Consider the following 26,043-nt stretch of genomic DNA (forward strand, 5'->3'; position numbering starts at 1 on the left):
TGACCACTTTGAAAACTCACAGCATCTGGTATTCCTAGCGAGTCTCCTGCACATGTACTAACCAGGCCCGTGCCTGCTTGGCTTCCAAGATCTGATGACATTGGGCACTCCCAGGCAGGTATGGCCGTGAGCTGGAGTACAGTATAGAAAACATAGTATATATAGATTTGTCACAATTTTAAACAACTTCAGCAACAAAGGCAACTTTCTTTAACCAGACAACTAAAACACATTTTTCTACAATCAGTTGTCAAGTCCTGAATTCCATGATCGCATTCATCCCAGGAAGATTTTTTTCTTTAAATTCAAAATTCTGACCAATTTAAAAGCTCACAGCACCTGGTATTCCAAGTGAGTCTCCTGCACATGTACTAACCAGGCCCGTGCCTGCCTGGCTTCCAAGACCTGACGAGATTGGGCACTTTCAGGCGGGTATGGCCGTGAGCTGGAGTACGGTATAGAAAACATAGTATATATAGATTTGTCACAATTTTAAACAACTTCAGCAACAAAGGCAACTTTCTTTAACCAGACAACTAAAACACATTTTTCTACAATCAGTCGTCAAGTCCTGAATTCCATGATTGCATTCATCCCAGGAAGATTTTTTTCTTTAAATTCAAAATTCTGACCAATTTAAAAGCTCACAGCACCTGGTATTCCAAGTGAGTCTCCCGCACATGTACTAACCAGGCCCGTGCCTGCTCGGCTTCCAAGATCTGATGAGATTGGGCACTCCCAGGCAGGTATGGCCGTGAGCTAGAGCATGTCATAGAAAACATAGTATATATAGATTTGTCACAATTTTAAACAACTCCAGCAACAAAGGCAACTTTCTTTAACAAGACAAGTACAACACATTTTTATACAATCAGTCGTCAAGTCCTGAATTCCATGATCACATTCATCCCAGGTAGATTTTTTTTCTTTAAATTCAAAATTCTGACCAATTTAAAAGCTCACAGCACCTGGTATTCCAAGTGAGTCTCCTGCACATGTACTAACCAGGCCCATGCCCGCTTGGCTTCCAAGATCTGATGAGATTGGGCACTCCCAGGCAGGTATGGCCGTGAGCTGGAGTACAGTATAGAAAACATAGTATATATAGATTTGTCACAATTTTAAACAACTTCAGCAACAAAGGCCACTTTCTTTAACCAGACAACTAAAACACATTTTTCTACAATCAGTCGTCAAGTCCTGAATTCCATGATCGCATTCATCCCAGGTAGATTTTTTTTCTGTCAATTCAAAATTCTGACCAATTTGAAAACTCACAGCATCTGGTATTCCAAGCGAGTCTCCTGCACATGTACTAACCAGGCCCGTGCCTGCTTGGCTTCCAAGATCTGATGACATTGGGCACTCCCAGGCAGGTATGGCCGTGAGCTGGAGTACAGTATAGAAAACATAGTATATATAGATTTGTCACAATTTTAAACAACTTCAGCAACAAAGGCAACTTTCTTTAACCAGACAACTAAAACACATTTTTCTACAATCAGTTGTCAAGTCCTGAATTCCATGATCGCATTCATCCCAGGAAGATTTTTTTCTTTAAATTCAAAATTCTGACCAATTTAAAAGCTCACAGCACCTGGTATTCCAAGTGAGTCTCCTGCGCATGTACTAACCAGGCCCGTGCCTGCCTGGCTTCCAAGATCTGACGAGATTGGGCACTCTCAGGCGGGTATGGCCGTGAGCTGGAGTACGGTATCGAAAACATAGTATATATAGATTTGTCACAATTTTAAACAACTTCAGCAACAAAGGCAACTTTCTTTAACCAGACAACTAAAACACATTTTTCTACAATCAGTCGTCAAGTCCTGAATTCCATGATTGCATTCATCCCAGGAAGATTTTTTTCTTTAAATTCAAAATTCTGACCAATTTAAAAGCTCACAGCACCTGGTATTCCAAGTGAGTCTCCCGCACATGTACTAACCAGGCCCGTGCCCGCTTGGCTTCCAAGATCTGATGAGATTGGGCACTCCCAGGCAGGTATGGCCGTGAGCTAGAGCATGTCATAGAAAACATAGTATATATAGATTTGTCACAATTTTAAACAACTTCAGCAACAAAGGCAACTTTCTTTAACCAGACAACTAAAACACATTTTTCTACAATCAGTCGTCAAGTCCTGAATTCCATGATCGCATTCATCCCAGGAAGATTTTTTTTCTTTAAATTCAAAATTCTGACCAATTTAAAAGCTCACAGCACCTGGTATTCCAAGTGAGTCTCCTGCACATGTACTAGCCAGGCCCATGCCTGCTTGGCTTCCAAGATCTGATGAGATTGGGCACTCCCAGGCAGGTATGGCCGTGAGCCGGAGCACAGTATAGAAAACATAGTATATATAGATTTGTCACAATTTTAAACAACTTCAGCAACAAAGGCAACTTTCTTTAACCAGACAACTAAAACACATTTTTCTACAATCAGTCGTCAAGTCCTGAATTCCATGATTGCATTCATCCCAGGAAGATTTTTTTCTTTAAATTCAAAATTCTGACCAATTTAAAAGCTCACAGCACCTGGTATTCCAAGTGAGTCTCCCGCACATGTACTAATCAGGCCCGTGCCTGCTTGGCTTCCAAGATCTGATGAGATTGGGCACTCCCAGGCAGGTATGGCCGTGAGCCGGAGTACAGTATAGAAACATAGTATATACAGATTTGTCACAATTTTAAACAACTTCAGCAACAAAGACAACTTTCTTTAACCAGACAACTAAAACACATTTTTCTACAATCAGTCGTCAAGTCCTGAATTCCATGATTGCATTCATCCCAGGAAGATTTTTTTCTTTAAATTCAAAATTCTGACCAATTTAAAAGCTCACAGCACCTGGTATTCCAAGTGAGTCTCCCGCACATGTACTAACCAGGCCCATGCCTGCTTGGCTTCCAAGATCTGATGAGATTGGGCACTCCCAGGCAGGTATGGCCGTGAGCTGGAGTACAGTATAGAAAACATAGTATATATAGATTTGTCACAATTTTAAACAACTTCAGCAACAAAGGCAACTTTCTTTAACCAGACAACTAAAACACATTTTTCTACAATCAGTCGTCAAGTCCTGAATTCCATGATCGCATTCATCCCAGGTAGATTTTTTTTCTGTCAATTCAAAATTCTGACCAATTTAAAAGCTCACAGCACCTGGTATTCCAAGTGAGTCTCCCGCACATGTACTAACCAGGCCCGTGCCTGCTTGGCTTCCAAGATCTGATGAGATTGGGCACTCCCAGGCAGGTATGGCCGTGAGCTGGAGTACAGTATAGAAAACATAGTATATATAGATTTGTCACAATTTTAAACAACTTCAGCAACAAAGGCAACTTTCTTTAACCAGACAACTAAAACACATTTTTCTACAATCAGTTGTCAAGTCCTGAATTCCATGATTGCATTCATCCCAGGAAGATTTTTTTCTTTAAATTCAAAATTCTGACCAATTTAAAAGCTCACAGCACCTGGTATTCCAAGTGAGTCTCCCGCACATGTACTAACCAGGCCCGTGCCCGCTTGGCTTCCAAGATCTGATGAGATTGGGCACTCCCAGGCAGGTATGGCCGTGAGCTGGAGCACAGTATAGAAAACATAGTATATATAGATTTGTCACAATTTTAAACAACTTCAGCAACAAAGGCAACTTTCTTTAACCAGACAACTAAAACACATTTTTCTACAATCAGTTGTCAAGTCCTGAATTCCATGATCGCATTCATCCCAGGAAGATTTTTTTCTTTAAATTCAAAATTCTGACCAATTTAAAAGCTCACAGCACCTGGTATTCCAAGTGAGTCTCCTGCACATGTACTAACCAGGCCCGTGCCTGCTTGGCTTCCAAGATCTGACGAGATTGGGCACTCCCAGGCAGGTATGGCCGCGAGCTAGAGCACGTCATAGAAAACATAGTATATATAGATTTGTCACAATTTTAAACAACTTCAGCAACAAAGGCAACTTTCTTTAACCAGACAAGTACAACACATTTTTATACAATCAGTCGTCAAGTCCTGAATTCCATGATCACATTCATCTCAGGTAGATTTTTTTTCTTTAAATTCAAAATTCTGACCCATTTAAAAGCTCACAGCACCTGGTATTCCAAGTGAGTCTCCTGCACATGTACTAACCAGGCCCATGCCTGCTTGGCTTCCAAGATCTGATGAGATTGGGCACTCCCAGGCAGGTATGGCCGTGAGCTGGAGTACAGTATAGAAAACATAGTATATATAGATTTGTCACAATTTTAAACAACTTCAGCAACAAAGGCAACTTTCTTTAACCAGACAACTAAAACACATTTTTCTACAATCAGTTGTCAAGTCCTGAATTCCATGATCGCATTCATCCCAGGAAGATTTTTTTCTTTAAATTCAAAATTCTGACCAATTTAAAAGCTCACAGCACCTGGTATTCCAAGTGAGTCTCCTGCACATGTACTAACCAGGCCCGTGCCTGCTTGGCTTCCAAGATCTGACGAGATTGGGCACTCTCAGGCGGGTATGGCCGTGAGCTGGAGTACAGTATAGAAAACATAGTATATATAGATTTGTCACAATTTTAAACAACTTCAGCAACAAAGGCAACTTTCTTTAACCAGACAACTAAAACACATTTTTCTACAATCAGTTGTCAAGTCCTAAATTCCATGATTGCATTCATCCCAGGAAGATTTTTTTCTTTAAATTCAAAATTCTGACCAATTTAAAAGCTCACAGCACCTGGTATTCCAAGTGAGTCTCCCGCACATGTACTAACCAGGCCCGTGCCTGCTTGGCTTCCAAGATCTGATGAGATTGGGCACTCCCAGGCAGGTATGGCCGTGAGCTAGAGCGTGTCATAGAAAACATAGTATATATAGATTTGTCACAATTTTAAACAACTTCAGCAACAAAGGCAACTTTCTCTAACAAGACAAGTACAACACATTTTTATACAATCAGTCGTCAAGTCCTGAATTCCATGATCACATTCATCCCAGGTAGATTTTTTTTCTGTCAATTCAAAATTCTGACCAATTTAAGAGCTCACAGCACCTGGTATTCCAAGGGAGTCTCCTGCACATGTACTAACCAGGCCCACGCCTGCTTGGCTTCCAAGATCTGATGAGATTGGGCACTCCCAGGCAGGTATGGCCGTGAGCTGGAGTACAGTATAGAAAACATAGTATATATAGATTTGTCACAATTTTAAACAACTTCAGCAACAAAGGCAACTTTCTTTAACCAGACAACTAAAACACATTTTTCTACAATCAGTTGTCAAGTCCTGAATTCCATGATCGCATTCATCCCAGGAAGATTTTTTTCTTTAAATTCAAAATTCTGACCAATTTAAAAGCTCACAGCACCTGGTATTCCAAGTGAGCCTCCTGCACATGTACTAACCAGGCCCGTGCCTGCTTGGCTTCCAAGATCTGACGAGATTGGGCACTCTCAGGCGGGTATGGCCGTGAGCTGGAGTACGGTATAGAAAACATAGTATATATAGATTTGTCACAATTTTAAACAACTTCAGCAACAAAGGCAACTTTCTTTAACCAGACAACTAAAACACATTTTTCTACAATCAGTCGTCAAGTCCTGAATTCCATGATTGCATTCATCCCAGGAAGATTTTTTTCTTTAAATTCAAAATTCTGACCAATTTAAAAGCTCACAGCACCTGGTATTCCAAGTGAGTCTCCCGCACATGTACTAACCAGACCCGTGCCTGCTTGGCTTCCAAGATCTGATGAGATTGGGCACTCCCAGGCAGGTATGGCCGTGAGCCAGAGTACAGTATAGAAACATAGTATATATAGATTTGTCACAATTTTAAACAACTTCAGCAACAAAGGCAACTTTCTTTAACCAGACAACTAAAACACATTTTTCTACAATCAGTCGTCAAGTCCTGAATTCCATGATTGCATTCATCCCAGGAAGATTTTTTTCTTTAAATTCAAAATTCTGACCAATTTAAAAGCTCACAGCACCTGGTATTCCAAGTGAGTCTCCTGCACATGTACTAACCAGGCCCGTGCCTGCTTGGCTTCCAAGATCTGACGAGATTGGGCACTCTCAGGCGGGTATGGCCCTGAGCTGGAGCATGGTATAGAAAACATAGTATATATAGATTTGTCACAATTTTAAACAACTTCAGCAACAAAGGCAACTTTCTTTAACCAGACAACTAAAACACATTTTTCTACAATCAGTCGTCAAGTCCTGAATTCCATGATTGCATTCATCCCAGGAAGATTTTTTTCTTTAAATTCAAAATTCTGACCAATTTAAAAGCTCACAGCACCTGGTATTCCAAGTGAGTCTCCCGCACATGTGCTAACCAGGCCCGTGCCTGCTTGGCTTCCAAGATCTGACGAGATTGGGCACTCTCAGGCGGGTATGGCCGTGAGCTGGAGTACGGTATAGAAAACATAGTATATATAGATTTGTCACAATTTTAAACAACTTCAGCAACAAAGGCAACTTTCTTTAACCAGACAACTAAAACACATTTTTCTACAATCAGTCGTCAAGTCCTGAATTCCATGATCGCATTCATCCCAGGAAGATTTTTTTCTTTAAATTCAAAATTCTGACCAATTTAAAAGCTCACAGCAACTGGTATTCCAAGCGAGTCTCCCGCACATGTACTAACCAGGCCCGTGCCTGCTTGGCTTCCAAGATCTGACGAGATTGGGCACTCCCAGGCAGGTATGGCCGTGAGCTGGAGTACAGTATAGAAAACATAGTATATATAGATTTGTCACAATTTTAAACAACTTCAGCAACAAAGGCAACTTTCTTTAACCAGACAACGACAACACATTTTTATACAATCAGTCGTCAAGTCTTGAATTCCATGATCGCATTCATCCCAGGTAGATTTTTTTTCTTTAAATCCAAAATTCTGACCAATTTAAAAGCTCACAGCACCTGGTATCCCAAGTGAGTCTCCTGCACATGTACTAACCAGGGCCATGCCTGCTTGGCTCCCAAGATCTGATGAGATTGGGCACTCCCAGGCAGGTATGGCCATGAGCCAGAGCATGTCATAGAAAACATAGTATATATAGATTTGTCACAATTTTAAACAACTTCAGCAACAAAGGCAACTTTCTTTAACCAGACAACTAAAACACATTTTTCTACAATCAGTCGTCAAGTCCTGAATTCCATGATCGCATTCATCCCAGGTAGATTTTTTTTCTGTCAATTCAAAATTCTGACCAACTTGAAAACTCACAGCATCTGGTATTCCAAGCGAGTCTCCTGCACATGTACTAACCAGGCCCGTGCCTGCTTGGCTTCCAAGATCTGATGACATTGGGCACTCCCAGGCAGGTATGGCCGTGAGCTGGAGTACAGTATAGAAAACATAGTATATATAGATTTGTCACAATTTTAAACAACTTCAGCAACAAAGGCAACTTTCTTTAACCAGACAACTAAAACACATTTTTCTACAATCAGTTGTCAAGTCCTGAATTCCATGATCGCATTCATCCCAGGAAGATTTTTTTCTTTAAATTCAAAATTCTGACCAATTTAAAAGCTCACAGCACCTGGTATTCCAAGTGAGTCTCCTGCACATGTACTAACCAGGCCCGTGCCTGCTTGGCTTCCAAGATCTGACGAGATTGGGCACTCTCAGGCGGGTATGGCCGTGAGCTGGAGTACGGTATAGAAAACATAGTATATATAGATTTGTCACAATTTTAAACAACTTCAGCAACAAAGGCAACTTTCTTTAACCAGACAACTAAAACACATTTTTCTACAATCAGTCGTCAAGTCCTGAATTCCATGATCGCATTCATCCCAGGAAGATTTTTTTCTTTAAATTCAAAATTCTGACCAATTTAAAAGCTCACAGCACCTGGTATTCCAAGTGAGTCTCCTGCGCACGTGCTAACCAGGCCCGCGCCTGCTTGGCTTCCAAGATCTGATGAGACTGGGCACTCCCAGGCAGGTATGGCTGCGAGCTAGAGCACATCATAGAAGACATAGTATATATAGATTTGTCACAATTTTAAACAACTTCAGCAACAAAGGCAACTTTCTTTAACAAGACAAGTACAACACATTTTTATACAATCAGTCGTCAAGTCCTGAATTCCATGATCACATTCATCCCAGGTAGATTTTTTTTCTTTAAATTCAAAATTCTGACCAATTTAAAAGCTCACAGCACCTGGTATTCCGAGTGAGTCTCCCGCACATGTACTAACCAGGCCCGTGCCCGCTTGGCTTCCAAGATCCGATGAGATTGGGCACTCCCAGGCATGGAATTGCCGTGAGCTGGAGTACAGTATAGAAAACATAGTATATATAGATTTGTCACAATTTTAAACAACTTCAGCAACAAAGGCAACTTTCTTTAACCAGACAACTAAAACACATTTTTCTACAATCAGTCGTCAAGTCCTGAATTCCATGATCGCATTCATCCCAGGAAGATTTTTTTCTTTAAATTCAAAATTCTGACCAATTTAAAAGCTCACAGCACCTGGTATTCCAAGTGAGTCTCCTGCGCACGTGCTAACCAGGCCCGCGCCTGCTTGGCTTCCAAGATCTGATGAGACTGGGCACTCCCAGGCAGGTATGGCTGCGAGCTAGAGCACATCATAGAAGACATAGTATATATAGATTTGTCACAATTTTAAACAACTTCAGCAACAAAGGCAACTTTCTTTAACAAGACAAGTACAACACATTTTTATACAATCAGTCGTCAAGTCCTGAATTCCATGATCACATTCATCCCAGGTAGATTTTTTTTCTTTAAATTCAAAATTCTGACCAATTTAAAAGCTCACAGCACCTGGTATTCCGAGTGAGTCTCCCGCACATGTACTAACCAGGCCCGTGCCCGCTTGGCTTCCAAGATCCGATGAGATTGGGCACTCCCAGGCATGGAATTGCCGTGAGCTGGAGTACAGTATAGAAAACATAGTATATATAGATTTGTCACAATTTTAAACAACTTCAGCAACAAAGGCAACTTTCTTTAACCAGACAACTAAAACACATTTTTCTACAATCAGTCGTCAAGTCCTGAATTCCATGATCGCATTCATCCCAGGAAGATTTTTTTCTTTAAATTCAAAATTCTGACCAATTTAAAAGCTCACAGCACCTGGTATTCCAAGTGAGTCTCCTGCACATGTACTAACCAGGCCCGTGCCTGCTTGGCCTCCAAGATCTGACGAGATTGGGCACTCTCAGGCGGGTACGGCCGTGAGCTGGAGTACGGTATAGAAAACATAGTATATATAGATTTGTCACAATTTTAAACAACTTCAGCAACAAAGGCAACTTTCTTTAACCAGACAACTAAAACACATTTTTCTACAATCAGTCGTCAAGTCCTGAATTCCATGATTGCATTCATCCCAGGAAGATTTTTTTCTTTAAATTCAAAATTCTGACCAATTTAAAAGCTCACAGCACCTGGTATTCCAAGTGAGTCTCCCGCACATGTACTAACCAGGCCCGTGCCCGCTTGGCTTCCAAGATCTGATGAGATTGGGCACTCCCAGGTAGGTATGGCCGTGAGCTGGAGTACAGTATAGAAAACATAGTATATATAGATTTGTCACAATTTTAAACAACTTCAGCAACAAAGGCAACTTTCTTTAACCAGACAACTAAAACACATTTTTATACAATCAGTCGTCAAGTCCTGAATTCCATGATCACATTCATCCCAGGTAGATTTTTTTTCTTTAAATTCAAAATTCTGACCAATTTAAAAGCTCACAGCACCTGGTATTCCAAGTGAGTCTCCTGCACATGTACTAACCAGGCCCATGCCTGCCTGGCTTCCAAGATCTGATGAGATTGGGCACTCCCAGGCAGGCATGGCCGTGAGCTGGAGTACAGTATAGAAAACATAGTATATATAGATTTGTCACAATTTTAAACAACTTCAGCAACAAAGGCAACTTTCTTTAACCAGACAACTAAAACACATTTTTCTACAATCAGTTGTCAAGTCCTGAATTCCATGATCGCATTCATCCCAGGAAGATTTTTTTCTTTAAATTCAAAATTCTGACCAATTTAAAAGCTCACAGCACCTGGTATTCCAAGTGAGTCTCCTGCACATGTACTAACCAGGCCCGTGCCTGCTTGGCTTCCAAGATCTGACGAGATTGGGCACTCTCAGGCGGGTATGGCCGTGAGCTGGAGTACGGTATAGAAAACATAGTATATATAGATTTGTCACAATTTTAAACAACTTCAGCAACAAAGGCAACTTTCTTTAACCAGACAACTAAAACACATTTTTCTACAATCAGTCGTCAAGTCCTGAATTCCATGATCGCATTCATCCCAGGAAGATTTTTTTCTTTAAATTCAAAATTCTGACCAATTTAAAAGCTCACAGCACCTGGTATTCCAAGTGAGTCTCCTGCGCACGTGCTAACCAGGCCCGCGCCTGCTTGGCTTCCAAGATCTGATGAGACTGGGCACTCCCAGGCAGGTATGGCCGCGAGCTAGAGCACATCATAGAAGACATAGTATATATAGATTTGTCACAATTTTAAACAACTTCAGCAACAAAGGCAACTTTCTTTAACAAGACAAGTACAACACATTTTTATACAATCAGTCGTCAAGTCCTGAATTCCATGATCACATTCATCCCAGGTAGATTTTTTTTCTTTAAATTCAAAATTCTGACCAATTTAAAAGCTCACAGCACCTGGTATTCCAAGTGAGTCTCCTGCACATGTACTAACCAGGCCCATGCCTGCCTGGCTTCCAAGATCTGATGAGATTGGGCACTCCCAGGCAGGCATGGCCGTGAGCTGGAGTACAGTATAGAAAACATAGTATATATAGATTTGTCACAATTTTAAACAACTTCAGCAACAAAGGCAACTTTCTTTAACCAGACAACTAAAACACATTTTTCTACAATCAGTTGTCAAGTCCTGAATTCCATGATCGCATTCATCCCAGGAAGATTTTTTTCTTTAAATTCAAAATTCTGACCAATTTAAAAGCTCACAGCACCTGGTATTCCAAGTGAGTCTCCTGCACATGTACTAACCAGGCCCGTGCCTGCTTGGCTTCCAAGATCTGACGAGATTGGGCACTCTCAGGCGGGTATGGCCGCGAGCTGGAGTACGGTATAGAAAACATAGTATATATAGATTTGTCACAATTTTAAACAACTTCAGCAACAAAGGCAACTTTCTTTAACCAGACAACTAAAACACATTTTTCTACAATCAGTCGTCAAGTCCTGAATTCCATGATTGCATTCATCCCAGGAATATTTTTTTCTTTAAATTCAAAATTCTGACCAATTTAAAAGCTCACAGCACCTGGTATTCCAAGTGAGTCTCCCGCACATGTACTAACCATGCCCGTGCCTGCTTGGCTTCCAAGATCTGATGACATTGGGCACTCCCAGGCAGGTATGGCCGTGAGCCGGAGCACAGTATAGAAACATAGTATATATAGATTTGTCACAATTTTAAACAACTTCAGCAACAAAGGCAACTTTCTTTAACCAGACAACTAAAACACATTTTTCTACAATCAGTCGTCAAGTCCTGAATTCAATGATTGCATTCATCCCAGGAAGATTTTTTTCTTTAAATTCAAAATTCTGACCAATTTAAAAGCTCACAGCACCTGGTATTCCAAGTGAGTCTCCTGCACACGTACTAACCAGGCCCGTGCCTGCTCGGCTTCCAAGATCTGACGAGATTGGGCACTCTCAGGCGGGTATGGCCGTGAGCTGGAGTACGGTATAGAAAACATAGTATATATAGATTTGTCACAATTTTAAACAACTTCAGCAACAAAGGCAACTTTCTTTAACCAGACAACTAAAACACATTTTTCTACAATCAGTCGTCAAGTCCTGAATTCCATGATTGCATTCATCCCAGGAAGATTTTTTTCTTTAAATTCAAAATTCTGACCAATTTAAAAGCTCACAGCACCTGGTGTTCCAAGTGAGTCTCCCGCACATGTACTAACCAGGCCCGTGCCTGCTCGGCTTCCAAGATCTGACGAGACTGGGCACTCTCAGGCGGGTATGGCCGTGAGCTGGAGTACGGTATAGAAAACATAGTATATATAGATTTGTCACAATTTTAAACAACTTCAGCAACAAAGGCAACTTTCTTTAACCAGACAACTAAAACACATTTTTCTACAATCAGTCGTCAAGTCCTGAATTCCATGATTGCATTCATCCCAGGAAGATTTTTTTCTTTAAATTCAAAATTCTGACCAATTTAAAAGCTCACAGCACCTGGTGTTCCAAGTGAGTCTCCTGCGCACGTACTAACCAGGCCCGCGCCTGCTTGGCTTCCAAGATCTGACGAGATTGGGCACTCCCAGGCAGGTATGGCCGTGAGCTGGAGTACAGCATAGAAAACATAGTATATATAGATTTGTCACAATTTTAAACAACTTCAGCAACAAAGGCAACTTTCTTTAACCAGACAACTAAAACACATTTTTCTACAATCAGTTGTCAAGTCCTGAATTCCATGATCGCATTCATCCCAGGAAGATTTTTTTCTTTAAATTCAAAATTCTGACCAATTTAAAAGCTCACAGCACCTGGTATTCCAAGTGAGTCTCCTGCACATGTACCAACCAGGCCCGTGCCTGCTCGGCTTTCAAGATCTGACGAGATTGGGCACTCTCAGGCGGGTATGGCCGTGAGCTGGAGTACGGTATAGAAAACATAGTATATATAGATTTGTCACAATTTTAAACAACTTCAGCAACAAAGGCAACTTTCTTTAACCATACAACTAAAACACATTTTTCTACAATCAGTCGTCAAGTCCTGAATTCCATGATTGCATTCATCCCAGGAAGATTTTTTTCTTTAAATTCAAAATTCTGACCAATTTAAAAGCTCACAGCACCTGGTATTCCAAGTGAGTCTCCCGCACATGTACTAACCAGGCCCGTGCCTGCTTGGCTTCCAAGATCTGATGAGATTGGGCACTCCCAGGCAGGTATGGCCGTGAGCTGGAGTACAGTATAGAAAACATAGTATATATAGATTTGTCACAATTTTAAACAACTTCAGCAACAAAGGCAACTTTCTTTAACCAGACAACTAAAACACATTTTTCTACAATCAGTTGTCAAGTCCTGAATTCCATGATTGCATTCATCCCAGGAAGATGTTTTTCTTTAAATTCAAAATTCTGACCAATTTAAAAGCTCACAGCACCTGGTGTTCCAAGTGAGTCTCCCGCACATGTACTAACCAGGCCCGTGCCTGCTCGGCTTCCAAGATCTGACGAGACTGGGCACTCTCAGGCGGGTATGGCCGTGAGCTGGAGTACGGTATAGAAAACATAGTATATATAGATTTGTCACAATTTTAAACAACTTCAGCAACAAAGGCAACTTTCTTTAACCAGACAACTAAAACACATTTTTCTACAATCAGTCGTCAAGTCCTGAATTCCATGATTGCATTCATCCCAGGAAGATTTTTTTCTTTAAATTCAAAATTCTGACCAATTTAAAAGCTCACAGCACCTGGTGTTCCAAGTGAGTCTCCTGCGCACGTACTAACCAGGCCCGCGCCTGCTTGGCTTCCAAGATCTGACGAGATTGGGCACTCCCAGGCAGGTATGGCCGTGAGCTGGAGTACAGTATAGAAAACATAGTATATATAGATTTGTCACAATTTTAAACAACTTCAGCAACAAAGGCAACTTTCTTTAACCAGACAACTAAAACACATTTTTCTACAATCAGTTGTCAAGTCCTGAATTCCATGATCGCATTCATCCCAGGAAGATTTTTTTCTTTAAATTCAAAATTCTGACCAATTTAAAAGCTCACAGCACCTGGTATTCCAGGTGAGTCTCCTGCACATGTACTAACCAGGCCCGTGCCTGCTCGGCTTTCAAGATCTGACGAGATTGGGCACTCTCAGGCGGGTATGGCCGTGAGCTGGAGTACGGTATAGAAAACATAGTATATATAGATTTGTCACAATTTTAAACAACTTCAGCAACAAAGGCAACTTTCTTTAACCATACAACTAAAACACATTTTTCTACAATCAGTCGTCAAGTCCTGAATTCCATGATTGCATTCATCCCAGGAAGATTTTTTTCTTTAAATTCAAAATTCTGACCAATTTAAAAGCTCACAGCACCTGGTATTCCAAGTGAGTCTCCCGCACATGTACTAACCAGGCCCGTGCCTGCTTGGCTTCCGAGATCTGATGAGATTGGGCACTCCCAGGCAGGTATGGCCGTGAGCTGGAGTACAGTATAGAAAACATAGTATATATAGATTTGTCACAATTTTAAACAACTTCAGCAACAAAGGCAACTTTCTTTAACCAGACAACTAAAACACATTTTTCTACAATCAGTTGTCAAGTCCTGAATTCCATGATCGCATTCATCCCAGGCAGATTTTTTTCTTTAAATTCAAAATTCTGACCAATTTAAAAGCTCACAGCACCTGGTATTCCAAGTGAGTCTCCTGCACATGTACTAGCCAGGCCCGTGCCTGCTTGGCTTCCAAGATCTGACGAGATTGGGCACTCTCAGGTGGGTATGGCCGCGAGCTGGAGTACGGTATAGAAAACATAGTATATATAGATTTGTCACAATTTTAAACAACTTCAGCAACAAAGGCAACTTTCTTTAACCAGACAACTAAAACACATTTTTCTACAATCAGTCGTCAAGTCCTGAATTCCATGATTGCATTCATCCCAGGAAGATTTTTTTCTTTAAATTCAAAATTCTGACCAATTTAAAAGCTCACAGCACCTGGTATTCCAAGTGAGTCTCCCGCACATGTACTAACCATGCCCGTGCCTGCTTGGCTTCCAAGATCTGATGAGATTGGGCACTCCCAGGCAGGTATGGCCGTGAGCCGGAGTACAGTATAGAAACATAGTATATATAGATTTGTCACAATTTTAAACAACTTCAGCAACAAAGGCCACTTTCTTTAACCAGACAACTAAAACACATTTTTCTACAATCAGTCGTCAAGTCCTGAATTCAATGATTGCATTCATCCCAGGAAGATTTTTTTCTTTAAATTCAAAATTCTGACCAATTTAAAAGCTCACAGCACCTGGTATTCCAAGTGAGTCTCCTGCACATGTACTAACCAGGCCCGTGCCTGCTTTGCTTCCAAGATCCGACGAGATTGGGCACTCTCAGGCGGGTATGGCCGTGAGCTGGAGTACGGTATAGAAAACATAGTATATATAGATTTGTCACAATTTTAAACAACTTCAGCAACAAAGGCAACTTTCTTTAACCAGACAACTAAAACACATTTTTCTACAATCAGTCGTCAAGTCCTGAATTCCATGATTGCATTCATCCCAGGAAGATTTTTTTCTTTAAATTCAAAATTCTGACCAATTTAAAAGCTCACAGCACCTGGTATTCCAAGTGAGTCTCCCGCACATGTACTAGCCAGGCCCGTGCCCGCTTGGCTTCCAAGATCTGATGAGATTGGGCACTCCCAGGTAGGTATGGCCGTGAGCTGGAGTACAGTATAGAAAACATAGTATATATAGATTTGTCACAATTTTAAACAACTTCAGCAACAAAGGCAACTTTCTTTAACCAGACAACTAAAACACATTTTTCTACAATCAGTTGTCAAGTCCTGAATTCCATGATCGCATTCATCCCAGGAAGATTTCTTTCTTTAAATTCAAAATTCTGACCAATTTAAAAGCTCACAGCACCTGGTATTCCAAGTGAGTCTCCTGCACATGTACTAACCAGGCCCGTGCCTGCTTGGCTTCCAAGATCTGATGAGACTGGGCACTCCCAGGCAGGTATGGCCGCGAGCTAGAGCACGTCATAGAAAACATAGTATATATAGATTTGTCACAATTTTAAACAACTTCAGCAACAAAGGCAACTTTCTTTAACCAGACAACTAAAACACATTTTTCTACAATCAGTCGTCAAGTCCTGAATTCAATGATTGCATTCATCCCAGGAAGATTTTTTTCTTTAAATTCAAAATTCTGACCAATTTAAAAGCTCACAGCACCTGGTATTCCAAGTGAGTCTCCCGCACATGTACTAACCAGGCCCGTGCCTGCCTGGCTTCCAAGATCTGATGAGATTGGGCACTCCCAGGCAGGTATGGCCGTGAGCTGGAGTACAGTATAGAAAACATAGTATATATAGATTTGTCACAATTTTAAACAACTTCAGCAACAAAGGCAACTTTCTTTAACCAGACAACTAAAACACATTTTTCTACAATCAGTCGTCAAGTCCTGAATTCCATGATCGCATTCATCCCAGGTAGATTTTTTTCTGTCAATTCAAAATTCTGACCAATTTAAAAGCTCACAGCACCTGGTGTTCCAAGTGAGTCTCCTGCGCACGTACTAACCAGGCCCGCGCCTGCTTGGCTTCCAAGATCTGACGAGATTGGGCACTCCCAGGCAGGTATGGCCGTGAGCTGGAGCAGAGTATAGAAAACATAGTATATATAGATTTGTCACAATTTTAAACAACTTCAGCAACAAAGGCAACTTTCTTTAACCAGACAACTAAAACACATTTTTCTACAATCAGTTGTCAAGTCCTGAATTCCATGATCGCATTCATCCCAGGAAGATTTTTTTCTTTAAATTCAAAATTCTGACCAATTTAAAAGCTCACAGCACCTGGTATTCCAAGTGAGTCTCCTGCACATGTACTAACCAGGCCCATGCCTGCCTGGCTTCCAAGATCTGATGAGATTGGGCACTCCCAGGCAGGCATGGCCGTGAGCTGGAGTACAGTATAGAAAACATAGTATATATAGATTTGTCACAATTTTAAACAACTTCAGCAACAAAGGCAACTTTCTTTAACCAGACAACTAAAACACATTTTTCTACAATCAGTTGTCAAGTCCTGAATTCCATGATCGCATTCATCCCAGGTAGATTTTTTTCTGTCAATTCAAAATTCTGACCAATTTAAAAGCTCACAGCACCTGGTGTTCCAAGTGAGTCTCCTGCGCACGTACTAACCAGGCCCGCGCCTGCTTGGCTTCCAAGATCTGACGAGATTGGGCACTCCCAGGCAGGTATGGCCGTGAGCTGGAGCAGAGTATAGAAAACATAGTATATATAGATTTGTCACAATTTTAAACAACTTCAGCAACAAAGGCAACTTTCTTTAACCAGACAACTAAAACACATTTTTCTACAATCAGTTGTCAAGTCCTGAATTCCATGATCGCATTCATCCCAGGAAGATTTTTTTCTTTAAATTCAAAATTCTGACCAATTTAAAAGCTCACAGCACCTGGTATTCCAAGTGAGTCTCCTGCACATGTACTAACCAGGCCCATGCCTGCCTGGCTTCCAAGATCTGATGAGATTGGGCACTCCCAGGCAGGCATGGCCGTGAGCTGGAGTACAGTATAGAAAACATAGTATATATAGATTTGTCACAATTTTAAACAACTTCAGCAACAAAGGCAACTTTCTTTAACCAGACAACTAAAACACATTTTTCTACAATCAGTTGTCAAGTCCTGAATTCCATGATCGCATTCATCCCAGGAAGATTTTTTTCTTTAAATTCAAAATTCTGACCAATTTAAAAGCTCACAGCACCTGGCATTCCAAGTGAGTCTCCTGCACATGTACTAACCAGGCCCGTGCCTGCTTGGCTTCCAAGATCTGACGAGATTGGGCACTCTCAGGCGGGTATGGCCGTGAGCTGGAGTACGGTATAGAAAACATAGTATATATAGATTTGTCACAATTTTAAACAACTTCAGCAACAAAGGCAACTTTCTTTAACCAGACAACTAAAACACATTTTTCTACAATCAGTCGTCAAGTCCTGAATTCCATGATTGCATTCATCCCAGGAAGATTTTTTTCTTTAAATTCAAAATTCTGACCAATTTAAAAGCTCACAGCACCTGGTATTCCAAGTGAGTCTCCCGCACATGTACTAACCATGCCCGTGCCTGCTTGGCTTCCAAGATCTGATGAGATTGGGCACTCCCAGGCAGGTATGGCCGTGAGCCGGAGTACAGTATAGAAACATAGTATATATAGATTTGTCACAATTTTAAACAACTTCAGCAACAAAGGCAACTTTCTTTAACCAGACAACTAAAACACATTTTTCTACAATCAGTCGTCAAGTCCTGAATTCAATGATTGCATTCATCCCAGGAAGATTTTTTTCTTTAAATTCAAAATTCTGACCAATTTAAAAGCTCACAGCACCTGGTATTCCAAGTGAGTCTCCCGCACATGTACTAACCAGGCCCGTGCCTGCCTGGCTTCCAAGATCTGATGAGATTGGGCACTCCCAGGCAGGTATGGCCGTGAGCTGGAGTACAGTATAGAAAACATAGTATATATAGATTTGTCACAATTTTAAACAACTTCAGCAACAAAGGCAACTTTCTTTAACCAGACAACTAAAACACATTTTTCTACAATCAGTCGTCAAGTCCTGAATTCCATGATCGCATTCATCCCAGGTAGATTTTTTTCTGTCAATTCAAAATTCTGACCAATTTAAAAGCTCACAGCACCTGGTGTTCCAAGTGAGTCTCCTGCGCACGTACTAACCAGGCCCGCGCCTGCTTGGCTTCCAAGATCTGACGAGATTGGGCACTCCCAGGCAGGTATGGCCGTGAGCTGGAGCAGAGTATAGAAAACATAGTATATATAGATTTGTCACAATTTTAAACAACTTCAGCAACAAAGGCAACTTTCTTTAACCAGACAACTAAAACACATTTTTCTACAATCAGTTGTCAAGTCCTGAATTCCATGATCGCATTCATCCCAGGAAGATTTTTTTCTTTAAATTCAAAATTCTGACCAATTTAAAAGCTCACAGCACCTGGTATTCCAAGTGAGTCTCCTGCACATGTACTAACCAGGCCCATGCCTGCCTGGCTTCCAAGATCTGATGAGATTGGGCACTCCCAGGCAGGCATGGCCGTGAGCTGGAGTACAGTATAGAAAACATAGTATATATAGATTTGTCACAATTTTAAACAACTTCAGCAACAAAGGCAACTTTCTTTAACCAGACAACTAAAACACATTTTTCTACAATCAGTTGTCAAGTCCTGAATTCCATGATCGCATTCATCCCAGGAAGATTTTTTTCTTTAAATTCAAAATTCTGACCAATTTAAAAGCTCACAGCACCTGGCATTCCAAGTGAGTCTCCTGCACATGTACTAACCAGGCCCGTGCCTGCTTGGCTTCCAAGATCTGACGAGATTGGGCACTCTCAGGCGGGTATGGCCGTGAGCTGGAGTACGGTATAGAAAACATAGTATATATAGATTTGTCACAATTTTAAACAACTTCAGCAACAAAGGCAACTTTCTTTAACCAGACAACTAAAACACATTTTTCTACAATCAGTCGTCAAGTCCTGAATTCCATGATTGCATTCATCCCAGGAAGATTTTTTTCTTTAAATTCAAAATTCTGACCAATTTAAAAGCTCACAGCACCTGGTATTCCAAGTGAGTCTCCCGCACATGTACTAACCATGCCCGTGCCTGCTTGGCTTCCAAGATCTAATGAGATTGGGCACTCCCAGGTAGGTATGGCCGTGAGCTGGAGTACAGCATAGAAAACATAGTATATATAGATTTGTCACAATTTTAAACAACTTCAGCAACAAAGGCAACTTTCTTTAACCAGACAACTAAAACACATTTTTCTACAATCAGTTGTCAAGTCCTGAATTCCATGATCGCATTCATCCCAGGAAGATTTTTTTCTTTAAATTCAAAATTCTGACCAATTTAAAAGCTCACAGCACCTGGTATTCCAAGTGAGTCTCCTGCACATGTACTAACCAGGCCCGTGCCTGCTTGGCTTCCAAGATCTGATGAGACTGGGCACTCCCAGGCAGGTATGGCCGCGAGCTAGAGCACGTCATAGAAAACATAGTATATATAGATTTGTCACAATTTTAAACAACTTCAGCAACAAAGGCAACTTTCTTTAACCAGACAACTAAAACACATTTTTCTACAATCAGTCGTCAAGTCCTGAATTCCATGATCACATTCATCCCAGGTAGATTTTTTTTCTTTAAATTCAAAATTCTGACCAATTTAAACGCTCACAGCACCTGGTATTCCAAGTGAGTCTCCTGCACATGTACTAACCAGGCCCATGCCTGCCTGGCTTCCAAGATCTGATGAGATTGGGCACTCCCAGGCAGGCATGGCCGTGAGCTGGAGTACAGTATAGAAAACATAGTATATATAGATTTGTCACAATTTTAAACAACTTCAGCAACAAAGGCAACTTTCTTTAACCAGACAACTAAAACACATTTTTCTACAATCAGTCGTCAAGTCCTGAATTCCATGATTGCATTCATCCCAGGAAGATTTTTTTCTTTAAATTCAAAATTCTGACCAATTTAAAAGCTCACAGCACCTGGTATTCCAAGTGAGTCTCCCGCACATGTACTAACCATGCCCGTGCCTGCTTGGCTTCCAAGATCTGATGAGATTGGGCACTCCCAGGCAGGTATGGCCGTGAGCCGGAGTACAGTATAGAAACATAGTATATATAGATTTGTCACAATTTTAAACAACTTCAGCAACAAAGGCAACTTTCTTTAACCAGACAACTAAAACACATTTTTCTACAATCAGTCGTCAAGTCCTGAATTCAATGATTGCATTCATCCCAGGAAGATTTTTTTCTTTAAATTCAAAATTCTGACCAATTTAAAAGCTCACAGCACCTGGTATTCCAAGTGAGTCTCCCGCACATGTACTAACCAGGCCCGTGCCTGCCTGGCTTCCAAGATCTGATGAGATTGGGCACTCCCAGGCAGGTATGGCCGTGAGCCGGAGTACAGTATAGAAACATAGTATATATAGATTTGTCACAATTTTAAACAACTTCAGCAACAAAGGCAACTTTCTTTAACCAGACAACTAAAACACATTTTTCTACAATCAGTCGTCAAGTCCTGAATTCAATGATTGCATTCATCCCAGGAAGATTTTTTTCTTTAAATTCAAAATTCTGACCAATTTAAAAGCTCACAGCACCTGGTATTCCAAGTGAGTCTCCCGCACATGTACTAACCAGGCCCGTGCCTGCCTGGCTTCCAAGATCTGATGAGATTGGGCACTCCCAGGCAGGTATGGCCGTGAGCTGGAGTACAGTATAGAAAACATAGTATATATAGATTTGTCACAATTTTAAACAACTTCAGCAACAAAGGCAACTTTCTTTAACCAGACAACTAAAACACATTTTTCTACAATCAGTCGTCAAGTCCTGAATTCCATGATCGCATTCATCCCAGGTAGATTTTTTTCTGTCAATTCAAAATTCTGACCAATTTAAAAGCTCACAGCACCTGGCATTCCAAGTGAGTCTCCTGCACATGTACTAACCAGGCCCGTGCCTGCTTGGCTTCCAAGATCTGACGAGATTGGGCACTCTCAGGCGGGTATGGCCGTGAGCTGGAGTACGGTATAGAAAACATAGTATATATAGATTTGTCACAATTTTAAACAACTTCAGCAACAAAGGCAACTTTCTTTAACCAGACAACTAAAACACATTTTTCTACAATCAGTCGTCAAGTCCTGAATTCCATGATTGCATTCATCCCAGGAAGATTTTTTTCTTTAAATTCAAAATTCTGACCAATTTAAAAGCTCACAGCACCTGGTATTCCAAGTGAGTCTCCCGCACATGTACTAACCATGCCCGTGCCTGCTTGGCTTCCAAGATCTGATGAGATTGGGCACTCCCAGGCAGGTATGGCCGTGAGCCGGAGTACAGTATAGAAACATAGTATATATAGATTTGTCACAATTTTAAACAACTTCAGCAACAAAGGCAACTTTCTTTAACCAGACAACTAAAACACATTTTTCTACAATCAGTCGTCAAGTCCTGAATTCAATGATTGCATTCATCCCAGGAAGATTTTTTTCTTTAAATTCAAAATTCTGACCAATTTAAAAGCTCACAGCACCTGGTATTCCAAGTGAGTCTCCCGCACATGTACTAACCAGGCCCGTGCCTGCCTGGCTTCCAAGATCTGATGAGATTGGGCACTCCCAGGCAGGTATGGCCGTGAGCTGGAGTACAGTATAGAAAACATAGTATATATAGATTTGTCACAATTTTAAACAACTTCAGCAACAAAGGCAACTTTCTTTAACCAGACAACTAAAACACATTTTTCTACAATCAGTCGTCAAGTCCTGAATTCCATGATCGCATTCATCCCAGGTAGATTTTTTTCTGTCAATTCAAAATTCTGACCAATTTAAAAGCTCACAGCACCTGGTGTTCCAAGTGAGTCTCCTGCGCACGTACTAACCAGGCCCGCGCCTGCTTGGCTTCCAAGATCTGACGAGATTGGGCACTCCCAGGCAGGTATGGCCGTGAGCTGGAGCAGAGTATAGAAAACATAGTATATATAGATTTGTCACAATTTTAAACAACTTCAGCAACAAAGGCAACTTTCTTTAACCAGACAACTAAAACACATTTTTCTACAATCAGTTGTCAAGTCCTGAATTCCATGATCGCATTCATCCCAGGAAGATTTTTTTCTTTAAATTCAAAATTCTGACCAATTTAAAAGCTCACAGCACCTGGTATTCCAAGTGAGTCTCCTGCACATGTACTAACCAGGCCCATGCCTGCCTGGCTTCCAAGATCTGATGAGATTGGGCACTCCCAGGCAGGCATGGCCGTGAGCTGGAGTACAGTATAGAAAACATAGTATATATAGATTTGTCACAATTTTAAACAACTTCAGCAACAAAGGCAACTTTCTTTAACCAGACAACTAAAACACATTTTTCTACAATCAGTTGTCAAGTCCTGAATTCCATGATCGCATTCATCCCAGGAAGATTTTTTTCTTTAAATTCAAAATTCTGACCAATTTAAAAGCTCACAGCACCTGGCATTCCAAGTGAGTCTCCTGCACATGTACTAACCAGGCCCGTGCCTGCTTGGCTTCCAAGATCTGACGAGATTGGGCACTCTCAGGCGGGTATGGCCGTGAGCTGGAGTACGGTATAGAAAACATAGTATATATAGATTTGTCACAATTTTAAACAACTTCAGCAACAAAGGCAACTTTCTTTAACCAGACAACTAAAACACATTTTTCTACAATCAGTCGTCAAGTCCTGAATTCCATGATTGCATTCATCCCAGGAAGATTTTTTTCTTTAAATTCAAAATTCTGACCAATTTAAAAGCTCACAGCACCTGGTATTCCAAGTGAGTCTCCCGCACATGTACTAACCATGCCCGTGCCTGCTTGGCTTCCAAGATCTGATGAGATTGGGCACTCCCAGGTAGGTATGGCCGTGAGCTGGAGTACAGCATAGAAAACATAGTATATATAGATTTGTCACAATTTTAAACAACTTCAGCAACAAAGGCAACTTTCTTTAACCAGACAACTAAAACACATTTTTCTACAATCAGTTGTCAAGTCCTGAATTCCATGATCGCATTCATCCCAGGCAGATTTTTTTCTTTAAATTCAAAATTCTGACCAATTTAAAAGCTCACAGCACCTGGTATTCCAAGTGAGTCTCCTGCACATGTACTAGCCAGGCCCGTGCCTGCTTGGCTTCCAAGATCTGACGAGATTGGGCACTCTCAGGTGGGTATGGCCGCGAGCTGGAGTACGGTATAGAAAACATAGTATATATAGATTTGTCACAATTTTAAACAACTTCAGCAACAAAGGCAACTTTCTTTAACCAGACAACTAAAACACATTTTTCTACAATCAGTCGTCAAGTCCTGAATTCCATGATTGCATTCATCCCAGGAAGATTTTTTTCTTTAAATTCAAAATTCTGACCAATTTAAAAGCTCACAGCACCTGGTATTCCAAGTGAGTCTCCCGCACATGTACTAACCATGCCCGTGCCTGCTTGGCTTCCAAGATCTGATGAGATTGGGCACTCCCAGGCAGGTATGGCCGTGAGCCGGAGTACAGTATAGAAACATAGTATATATAGATTTGTCACAATTTTAAACAACTTCAGCAACAAAGGCCACTTTCTTTAACCAGACAACTAAAACACATTTTTCTACAATCAGTCGTCAAGTCCTGAATTCAATGATTGCATTCATCCCAGGAAGATTTTTTTCTTTAAATTCAAAATTCTGACCAATTTAAAAGCTCACAGCACCTGGTATTCCAAGTGAGTCTCCTGCACATGTACTAACCAGGCCCGTGCCTGCTTTGCTTCCAAGATCCGACGAGATTGGGCACTCTCAGGCGGGTATGGCCGTGAGCTGGAGTACGGTATAGAAAACATAGTATATATAGATTTGTCACAATTTTAAACAACTTCAGCAACAAAGGCAACTTTCTTTAACCAGACAACTAAAACACATTTTTCTACAATCAGTCGTCAAGTCCTGAATTCCATGATTGCATTCATCCCAGGAAGATTTTTTTCTTTAAATTCAAAATTCTGACCAATTTAAAAGCTCACAGCACCTGGTATTCCAAGTGAGTCTCCCGCACATGTACTAGCCAGGCCCGTGCCCGCTTGGCTTCCAAGATCTGATGAGATTGGGCACTCCCAGGTAGGTATGGCCGTGAGCTGGAGTACAGTATAGAAAACATAGTATATATAGATTTGTCACAATTTTAAACAACTTCAGCAACAAAGGCAACTTTCTTTAACCAGACAACTAAAACACATTTTTCTACAATCAGTTGTCAAGTCCTGAATTCCATGATCGCATTCATCCCAGGAAGATTTCTTTCTTTAAATTCAAAATTCTGACCAATTTAAAAGCTCACAGCACCTGGTATTCCAAGTGAGTCTCCTGCACATGTACTAACCAGGCCCGTGCCTGCTTGGCTTCCAAGATCTGATGAGACTGGGCACTCCCAGGCAGGTATGGCCGCGAGCTAGAGCACGTCATAGAAAACATAGTATATATAGATTTGTCACAATTTTAAACAACTTCAGCAACAAAGGCAACTTTCTTTAACCAGACAACTAAAACACATTTTTCTACAATCAGTCGTCAAGTCCTGAATTCAATGATTGCATTCATCCCAGGAAGATTTTTTTCTTTAAATTCAAAATTCTGACCAATTTAAAAGCTCACAGCACCTGGTATTCCAAGTGAGTCTCCCGCACATGTACTAACCAGGCCCGTGCCTGCCTGGCTTCCAAGATCTGATGAGATTGGGCACTCCCAGGCAGGTATGGCCGTGAGCTGGAGTACAGTATAGAAAACATAGTATATATAGATTTGTCACAATTTTAAACAACTTCAGCAACAAAGGCAACTTTCTTTAACCAGACAACTAAAACACATTTTTCTACAATCAGTCGTCAAGTCCTGAATTCCATGATCGCATTCATCCCAGGTAGATTTTTTTCTGTCAATTCAAAATTCTGACCAATTTAAAAGCTCACAGCACCTGGTGTTCCAAGTGAGTCTCCTGCGCACGTACTAACCAGGCCCGCGCCTGCTTGGCTTCCAAGATCTGACGAGATTGGGCACTCCCAGGCAGGTATGGCCGTGAGCTGGAGCAGAGTATAGAAAACATAGTATATATAGATTTGTCACAATTTTAAACAACTTCAGCAACAAAGGCAACTTTCTTTAACCAGACAACTAAAACACATTTTTCTACAATCAGTTGTCAAGTCCTGAATTCCATGATCGCATTCATCCCAGGAAGATTTTTTTCTTTAAATTCAAAATTCTGACCAATTTAAAAGCTCACAGCACCTGGTATTCCAAGTGAGTCTCCTGCACATGTACTAACCAGGCCCATGCCTGCCTGGCTTCCAAGATCTGATGAGATTGGGCACTCCCAGGCAGGCATGGCCGTGAGCTGGAGTACAGTATAGAAAACATAGTATATATAGATTTGTCACAATTTTAAACAACTTCAGCAACAAAGGCAACTTTCTTTAACCAGACAACTAAAACACATTTTTCTACAATCAGTTGTCAAGTCCTGAATTCCATGATCGCATTCATCCCAGGTAG

At 41.0% G+C, this 26,043-nt stretch overlaps 83 pseudogenes; all 83 read right to left on the reverse strand.

The window, feature by feature from the left end:
* Positions 1–13: 13 nt before the first annotated feature.
* Positions 14–132, reverse strand: LOC137897359 (5S ribosomal RNA; annotated as a pseudogene).
* Positions 133–327: 195 nt separating this feature from the next.
* LOC137896902 (5S ribosomal RNA) lies at positions 328–446 on the reverse strand (annotated as a pseudogene).
* Positions 447–641: 195 nt separating this feature from the next.
* LOC137896676 (5S ribosomal RNA) lies at positions 642–760 on the reverse strand (annotated as a pseudogene).
* A 196-nt stretch (positions 761–956) lies between these two features.
* Positions 957–1,075, reverse strand: LOC137896717 (5S ribosomal RNA; annotated as a pseudogene).
* A 196-nt stretch (positions 1,076–1,271) lies between these two features.
* On the reverse strand, positions 1,272–1,390 carry LOC137897408 (5S ribosomal RNA; annotated as a pseudogene).
* A 195-nt stretch (positions 1,391–1,585) lies between these two features.
* On the reverse strand, positions 1,586–1,704 carry LOC137896832 (5S ribosomal RNA; annotated as a pseudogene).
* A 195-nt stretch (positions 1,705–1,899) lies between these two features.
* On the reverse strand, positions 1,900–2,018 carry LOC137897701 (5S ribosomal RNA; annotated as a pseudogene).
* A 196-nt stretch (positions 2,019–2,214) lies between these two features.
* Positions 2,215–2,333, reverse strand: LOC137897711 (5S ribosomal RNA; annotated as a pseudogene).
* Positions 2,334–2,528: 195 nt separating this feature from the next.
* LOC137897623 (5S ribosomal RNA) lies at positions 2,529–2,647 on the reverse strand (annotated as a pseudogene).
* Positions 2,648–2,841: 194 nt separating this feature from the next.
* Positions 2,842–2,960, reverse strand: LOC137896563 (5S ribosomal RNA; annotated as a pseudogene).
* A 196-nt stretch (positions 2,961–3,156) lies between these two features.
* Positions 3,157–3,275, reverse strand: LOC137896967 (5S ribosomal RNA; annotated as a pseudogene).
* Positions 3,276–3,470: 195 nt separating this feature from the next.
* LOC137897702 (5S ribosomal RNA) lies at positions 3,471–3,589 on the reverse strand (annotated as a pseudogene).
* A 195-nt stretch (positions 3,590–3,784) lies between these two features.
* LOC137897824 (5S ribosomal RNA) lies at positions 3,785–3,903 on the reverse strand (annotated as a pseudogene).
* A 196-nt stretch (positions 3,904–4,099) lies between these two features.
* LOC137896319 (5S ribosomal RNA) lies at positions 4,100–4,218 on the reverse strand (annotated as a pseudogene).
* A 195-nt stretch (positions 4,219–4,413) lies between these two features.
* LOC137897642 (5S ribosomal RNA) lies at positions 4,414–4,532 on the reverse strand (annotated as a pseudogene).
* A 195-nt stretch (positions 4,533–4,727) lies between these two features.
* On the reverse strand, positions 4,728–4,846 carry LOC137896978 (5S ribosomal RNA; annotated as a pseudogene).
* A 196-nt stretch (positions 4,847–5,042) lies between these two features.
* On the reverse strand, positions 5,043–5,161 carry LOC137896259 (5S ribosomal RNA; annotated as a pseudogene).
* Positions 5,162–5,356: 195 nt separating this feature from the next.
* On the reverse strand, positions 5,357–5,475 carry LOC137896475 (5S ribosomal RNA; annotated as a pseudogene).
* A 195-nt stretch (positions 5,476–5,670) lies between these two features.
* On the reverse strand, positions 5,671–5,789 carry LOC137896434 (5S ribosomal RNA; annotated as a pseudogene).
* A 194-nt stretch (positions 5,790–5,983) lies between these two features.
* Positions 5,984–6,102, reverse strand: LOC137896571 (5S ribosomal RNA; annotated as a pseudogene).
* A 195-nt stretch (positions 6,103–6,297) lies between these two features.
* On the reverse strand, positions 6,298–6,416 carry LOC137897088 (5S ribosomal RNA; annotated as a pseudogene).
* Positions 6,417–6,611: 195 nt separating this feature from the next.
* LOC137897000 (5S ribosomal RNA) lies at positions 6,612–6,730 on the reverse strand (annotated as a pseudogene).
* Positions 6,731–6,926: 196 nt separating this feature from the next.
* Positions 6,927–7,045, reverse strand: LOC137897275 (5S ribosomal RNA; annotated as a pseudogene).
* Positions 7,046–7,241: 196 nt separating this feature from the next.
* Positions 7,242–7,360, reverse strand: LOC137897409 (5S ribosomal RNA; annotated as a pseudogene).
* Positions 7,361–7,555: 195 nt separating this feature from the next.
* On the reverse strand, positions 7,556–7,674 carry LOC137897643 (5S ribosomal RNA; annotated as a pseudogene).
* Positions 7,675–7,869: 195 nt separating this feature from the next.
* On the reverse strand, positions 7,870–7,988 carry LOC137897247 (5S ribosomal RNA; annotated as a pseudogene).
* Positions 7,989–8,184: 196 nt separating this feature from the next.
* On the reverse strand, positions 8,185–8,304 carry LOC137897371 (5S ribosomal RNA; annotated as a pseudogene).
* A 195-nt stretch (positions 8,305–8,499) lies between these two features.
* LOC137897248 (5S ribosomal RNA) lies at positions 8,500–8,618 on the reverse strand (annotated as a pseudogene).
* A 196-nt stretch (positions 8,619–8,814) lies between these two features.
* On the reverse strand, positions 8,815–8,934 carry LOC137897372 (5S ribosomal RNA; annotated as a pseudogene).
* A 195-nt stretch (positions 8,935–9,129) lies between these two features.
* On the reverse strand, positions 9,130–9,248 carry LOC137897016 (5S ribosomal RNA; annotated as a pseudogene).
* Positions 9,249–9,443: 195 nt separating this feature from the next.
* Positions 9,444–9,562, reverse strand: LOC137896842 (5S ribosomal RNA; annotated as a pseudogene).
* Positions 9,563–9,758: 196 nt separating this feature from the next.
* Positions 9,759–9,877, reverse strand: LOC137896725 (5S ribosomal RNA; annotated as a pseudogene).
* Positions 9,878–10,072: 195 nt separating this feature from the next.
* On the reverse strand, positions 10,073–10,191 carry LOC137897644 (5S ribosomal RNA; annotated as a pseudogene).
* A 195-nt stretch (positions 10,192–10,386) lies between these two features.
* On the reverse strand, positions 10,387–10,505 carry LOC137897214 (5S ribosomal RNA; annotated as a pseudogene).
* Positions 10,506–10,701: 196 nt separating this feature from the next.
* On the reverse strand, positions 10,702–10,820 carry LOC137896726 (5S ribosomal RNA; annotated as a pseudogene).
* Positions 10,821–11,015: 195 nt separating this feature from the next.
* Positions 11,016–11,134, reverse strand: LOC137896324 (5S ribosomal RNA; annotated as a pseudogene).
* Positions 11,135–11,329: 195 nt separating this feature from the next.
* LOC137897319 (5S ribosomal RNA) lies at positions 11,330–11,448 on the reverse strand (annotated as a pseudogene).
* Positions 11,449–11,642: 194 nt separating this feature from the next.
* Positions 11,643–11,761, reverse strand: LOC137896814 (5S ribosomal RNA; annotated as a pseudogene).
* Positions 11,762–11,956: 195 nt separating this feature from the next.
* Positions 11,957–12,075, reverse strand: LOC137897215 (5S ribosomal RNA; annotated as a pseudogene).
* Positions 12,076–12,270: 195 nt separating this feature from the next.
* Positions 12,271–12,389, reverse strand: LOC137897744 (5S ribosomal RNA; annotated as a pseudogene).
* A 195-nt stretch (positions 12,390–12,584) lies between these two features.
* On the reverse strand, positions 12,585–12,703 carry LOC137897313 (5S ribosomal RNA; annotated as a pseudogene).
* A 195-nt stretch (positions 12,704–12,898) lies between these two features.
* On the reverse strand, positions 12,899–13,017 carry LOC137896990 (5S ribosomal RNA; annotated as a pseudogene).
* A 195-nt stretch (positions 13,018–13,212) lies between these two features.
* Positions 13,213–13,331, reverse strand: LOC137897217 (5S ribosomal RNA; annotated as a pseudogene).
* A 195-nt stretch (positions 13,332–13,526) lies between these two features.
* Positions 13,527–13,645, reverse strand: LOC137897745 (5S ribosomal RNA; annotated as a pseudogene).
* A 195-nt stretch (positions 13,646–13,840) lies between these two features.
* On the reverse strand, positions 13,841–13,959 carry LOC137897213 (5S ribosomal RNA; annotated as a pseudogene).
* Positions 13,960–14,154: 195 nt separating this feature from the next.
* LOC137896358 (5S ribosomal RNA) lies at positions 14,155–14,273 on the reverse strand (annotated as a pseudogene).
* A 195-nt stretch (positions 14,274–14,468) lies between these two features.
* LOC137897107 (5S ribosomal RNA) lies at positions 14,469–14,587 on the reverse strand (annotated as a pseudogene).
* A 195-nt stretch (positions 14,588–14,782) lies between these two features.
* On the reverse strand, positions 14,783–14,901 carry LOC137896641 (5S ribosomal RNA; annotated as a pseudogene).
* Positions 14,902–15,095: 194 nt separating this feature from the next.
* On the reverse strand, positions 15,096–15,214 carry LOC137896336 (5S ribosomal RNA; annotated as a pseudogene).
* Positions 15,215–15,409: 195 nt separating this feature from the next.
* Positions 15,410–15,528, reverse strand: LOC137896956 (5S ribosomal RNA; annotated as a pseudogene).
* A 195-nt stretch (positions 15,529–15,723) lies between these two features.
* LOC137896463 (5S ribosomal RNA) lies at positions 15,724–15,842 on the reverse strand (annotated as a pseudogene).
* A 195-nt stretch (positions 15,843–16,037) lies between these two features.
* LOC137896677 (5S ribosomal RNA) lies at positions 16,038–16,156 on the reverse strand (annotated as a pseudogene).
* Positions 16,157–16,351: 195 nt separating this feature from the next.
* LOC137897747 (5S ribosomal RNA) lies at positions 16,352–16,470 on the reverse strand (annotated as a pseudogene).
* Positions 16,471–16,665: 195 nt separating this feature from the next.
* Positions 16,666–16,784, reverse strand: LOC137896727 (5S ribosomal RNA; annotated as a pseudogene).
* Positions 16,785–16,979: 195 nt separating this feature from the next.
* On the reverse strand, positions 16,980–17,098 carry LOC137897749 (5S ribosomal RNA; annotated as a pseudogene).
* A 195-nt stretch (positions 17,099–17,293) lies between these two features.
* LOC137896730 (5S ribosomal RNA) lies at positions 17,294–17,412 on the reverse strand (annotated as a pseudogene).
* A 195-nt stretch (positions 17,413–17,607) lies between these two features.
* On the reverse strand, positions 17,608–17,726 carry LOC137896274 (5S ribosomal RNA; annotated as a pseudogene).
* Positions 17,727–17,921: 195 nt separating this feature from the next.
* LOC137896642 (5S ribosomal RNA) lies at positions 17,922–18,040 on the reverse strand (annotated as a pseudogene).
* A 194-nt stretch (positions 18,041–18,234) lies between these two features.
* On the reverse strand, positions 18,235–18,353 carry LOC137896678 (5S ribosomal RNA; annotated as a pseudogene).
* Positions 18,354–18,548: 195 nt separating this feature from the next.
* Positions 18,549–18,667, reverse strand: LOC137897750 (5S ribosomal RNA; annotated as a pseudogene).
* Positions 18,668–18,862: 195 nt separating this feature from the next.
* On the reverse strand, positions 18,863–18,981 carry LOC137896731 (5S ribosomal RNA; annotated as a pseudogene).
* A 195-nt stretch (positions 18,982–19,176) lies between these two features.
* LOC137896275 (5S ribosomal RNA) lies at positions 19,177–19,295 on the reverse strand (annotated as a pseudogene).
* A 195-nt stretch (positions 19,296–19,490) lies between these two features.
* LOC137897240 (5S ribosomal RNA) lies at positions 19,491–19,609 on the reverse strand (annotated as a pseudogene).
* Positions 19,610–19,804: 195 nt separating this feature from the next.
* Positions 19,805–19,923, reverse strand: LOC137896464 (5S ribosomal RNA; annotated as a pseudogene).
* Positions 19,924–20,119: 196 nt separating this feature from the next.
* LOC137896948 (5S ribosomal RNA) lies at positions 20,120–20,238 on the reverse strand (annotated as a pseudogene).
* A 195-nt stretch (positions 20,239–20,433) lies between these two features.
* LOC137896643 (5S ribosomal RNA) lies at positions 20,434–20,552 on the reverse strand (annotated as a pseudogene).
* A 194-nt stretch (positions 20,553–20,746) lies between these two features.
* On the reverse strand, positions 20,747–20,865 carry LOC137896679 (5S ribosomal RNA; annotated as a pseudogene).
* Positions 20,866–21,059: 194 nt separating this feature from the next.
* On the reverse strand, positions 21,060–21,178 carry LOC137896681 (5S ribosomal RNA; annotated as a pseudogene).
* Positions 21,179–21,373: 195 nt separating this feature from the next.
* On the reverse strand, positions 21,374–21,492 carry LOC137896276 (5S ribosomal RNA; annotated as a pseudogene).
* Positions 21,493–21,687: 195 nt separating this feature from the next.
* Positions 21,688–21,806, reverse strand: LOC137896644 (5S ribosomal RNA; annotated as a pseudogene).
* A 194-nt stretch (positions 21,807–22,000) lies between these two features.
* Positions 22,001–22,119, reverse strand: LOC137896683 (5S ribosomal RNA; annotated as a pseudogene).
* A 195-nt stretch (positions 22,120–22,314) lies between these two features.
* LOC137897751 (5S ribosomal RNA) lies at positions 22,315–22,433 on the reverse strand (annotated as a pseudogene).
* A 195-nt stretch (positions 22,434–22,628) lies between these two features.
* Positions 22,629–22,747, reverse strand: LOC137896732 (5S ribosomal RNA; annotated as a pseudogene).
* A 195-nt stretch (positions 22,748–22,942) lies between these two features.
* Positions 22,943–23,061, reverse strand: LOC137896278 (5S ribosomal RNA; annotated as a pseudogene).
* Positions 23,062–23,256: 195 nt separating this feature from the next.
* LOC137897173 (5S ribosomal RNA) lies at positions 23,257–23,375 on the reverse strand (annotated as a pseudogene).
* A 195-nt stretch (positions 23,376–23,570) lies between these two features.
* LOC137897109 (5S ribosomal RNA) lies at positions 23,571–23,689 on the reverse strand (annotated as a pseudogene).
* A 195-nt stretch (positions 23,690–23,884) lies between these two features.
* LOC137896646 (5S ribosomal RNA) lies at positions 23,885–24,003 on the reverse strand (annotated as a pseudogene).
* A 194-nt stretch (positions 24,004–24,197) lies between these two features.
* LOC137896337 (5S ribosomal RNA) lies at positions 24,198–24,316 on the reverse strand (annotated as a pseudogene).
* Positions 24,317–24,511: 195 nt separating this feature from the next.
* LOC137896957 (5S ribosomal RNA) lies at positions 24,512–24,630 on the reverse strand (annotated as a pseudogene).
* Positions 24,631–24,825: 195 nt separating this feature from the next.
* LOC137896465 (5S ribosomal RNA) lies at positions 24,826–24,944 on the reverse strand (annotated as a pseudogene).
* Positions 24,945–25,139: 195 nt separating this feature from the next.
* LOC137896684 (5S ribosomal RNA) lies at positions 25,140–25,258 on the reverse strand (annotated as a pseudogene).
* A 195-nt stretch (positions 25,259–25,453) lies between these two features.
* Positions 25,454–25,572, reverse strand: LOC137897752 (5S ribosomal RNA; annotated as a pseudogene).
* Positions 25,573–25,767: 195 nt separating this feature from the next.
* On the reverse strand, positions 25,768–25,886 carry LOC137896733 (5S ribosomal RNA; annotated as a pseudogene).
* Positions 25,887–26,043: the final 157 nt, after the last annotated feature.

Source organism: Brachionichthys hirsutus, chromosome 7, assembly GCF_040956055.1.
Source record: "Brachionichthys hirsutus isolate HB-005 chromosome 7, CSIRO-AGI_Bhir_v1, whole genome shotgun sequence".
NCBI lineage: Eukaryota > Metazoa > Chordata > Actinopteri > Lophiiformes > Brachionichthyidae > Brachionichthys > Brachionichthys hirsutus.